This window comes from Colobus angolensis, unplaced genomic scaffold, assembly GCF_000951035.1.
Source record: "Colobus angolensis palliatus isolate OR3802 unplaced genomic scaffold, Cang.pa_1.0 Scaffold19, whole genome shotgun sequence".
Classification (NCBI taxonomy): Eukaryota; Metazoa; Chordata; class Mammalia; order Primates; family Cercopithecidae; genus Colobus; species Colobus angolensis.
In genome coordinates this window covers 14,425,262-14,427,230 of record NW_012115043.1, presented here as the reverse complement: position 1 = coordinate 14,427,230, position 1,969 = coordinate 14,425,262, and the positions used below count along the sequence as shown (strand labels likewise).

General features: G+C 55.0%; 1 pseudogene; it reads right to left on the bottom strand.

Annotated features, from left to right (window-relative positions):
• LOC105510684 overlaps nucleotides 1–678 on the bottom strand; it is a 9,561-nt pseudogene extending 8,883 nt beyond the window's left edge.
• Between the last annotated feature and the right edge of the window lie 1,291 nt (nucleotides 679–1,969).

Sequence of the window (1,969 nt, the reverse complement as noted above, 5' to 3'; positions counted from 1 at the left end):
GTGAAACCCCGTCTCTACTAAAAATACAAAAAATTAGCTGGGCGAGGTGGCGGGTGCCTGCAGTCCCAGCTACTGGGGAGGCCGAGGTAGGAAAATGGCGTGAACCAGGGAGGCGGAGCTTGTAGTGAGCAGAGATGGCGCCACTGCATTCCAGCCTGGGAGACAGAGCAAGACTCCGTCTCAGGGGAAAAAAAAATGTGATGGCTACTTACCCGTTTGAGCTTGCAGGAGAATATTTTTAAAACGTGGCTACTAAAACATGTAAAGCCACATATGTGGCTCACGTGTGTGCTTACATGATATTGCTAAGGGACAGTGTGGCTGGAGATGGAAAGACAAACCGTAAGCAAGCGCGGAACAAGGGTGCCTGCAAATAGGCGAACAGGCCAGGGAGGAAGCAGTGCAGGGTGGGTGGATGCCGGCAGTGGATGGGTGGCCTCAGGGGTGGAGGGGGAGCCAGGAGAGGGAGGAGCCGGGAGTGAGCGCAGGATGAGTCATTTCTTACCCTGCCAGGGGCTGGGACCTGGGTCCTGGAGGAAGGAAGGAGATCCGGGAGCTGTACAGGCGCCTGCCTTTTTTCCTTCCCCGACTGAGCAAGGGGTCCCGGCACTGCGGGGGCCCTCTGGAGGTCACCACCTCCATCCAGCCTCTCGGTTTCAGAGGGTCAGTGTCTGCCATGGTCCTGCTCTAGGGTTGGCAAACGGTCCTTTGGCCCTGTCCTCACAGGTGCTCACTCCACAGGTGCATTAATCCAGTGCCTGGGATAGTCCAAGTCTGCTGTCAGCACTGCAGAGGTGGTGGTGACCAATCAAAGTGCCCGCTCCAGGGCAGCTCATAGCAAGCTTGGGGTGGCTGGAGACAAACAATAGGCAAAGGAACAACTACATGTGTCAGGTGTGGTCCGTGAAAAGAAAAATCAAGAGGGAGGATGGATGGGTGGGCGCTGTGTTAGAGAGAAGGTGACATTTCAGGAGGGACCTGAATGAATTCAGGGATGGAACCATGAGCACACCAAGAGGAAGAGCATCCCAGGGAGCTGGAACAGCAGGTGTGAGGTAAGAGCATGCCAAGGACAGCATCAGGTCCACCAGTGGGACAGACTGGGGAGGAGCGAGTAGCCAAAGGTGAGGTCAGGGAGCCTCCGTGTCAGGGTGAGGCCCAGGCAGATGAGTCTCATGAGTATCCTCCATAAGCGGCAGTTATGGCTGTCACTATTATTAGGCTCTAGAAGGCCACACCTTCCCTAGAAGGATGACAACTGCCACCACCCTCACAATCTTCCAAGTGGAGGGGTGGTGCCTCTGGCCTCAGGGCTTGGTGCATAAAAAATGGGACAGCCACACACTTTGTTTTGCTCAGCATATGCTAGCAGTTGATGAGACATTTGGACTGGGTGGCCTCTGGGGGTGGCAGGTGGGAGCTATCAGAGAGGCAGGAGGCCCAAGTAACCTCAAGACTCAGCAGTTTCCTGCACTCAGGGAGTCAGGGCCCCAGAACCTTGTGACATTCTGCTCTACCGTCCTCCCTCTGCTCTCCAGCCCCGCTTTGTCATGCCCCTCCTCCACTCAAGAACCCACAGTGGCTCGCTATTACCTGTTATTCTTCAGCCAACCTTTGCCACAGGGACCATCCGTGCCCCTCAGGTGTCTCTGTTTAATGGTTATTTGCCCCCAAATCCCAGCTCAGACTGCTGGAGAAAATGACTTGTTTCTGTTTTTTGCCAAGAGGGAAAGACCTCCTTTGATAAATACTTTTCTCCCCAAGGAAAGTAGTGTCTGCTTTTCTCTGAACCACAAAGCCAGTGCTACCTGCACTTGGTCTTCACTGTGAGAGCACCTCACAGTCCCGTGGGGTGTGGCTTGCCTGCCAGTCTCTCAGGACAGCTGCACTCATGCAACTGGCCTGGAGGCAAGAGCCTGCCCCAGAAGGACAACTGTCTAGTCCTGCACAGGCTTCTTCCAATGCGGCA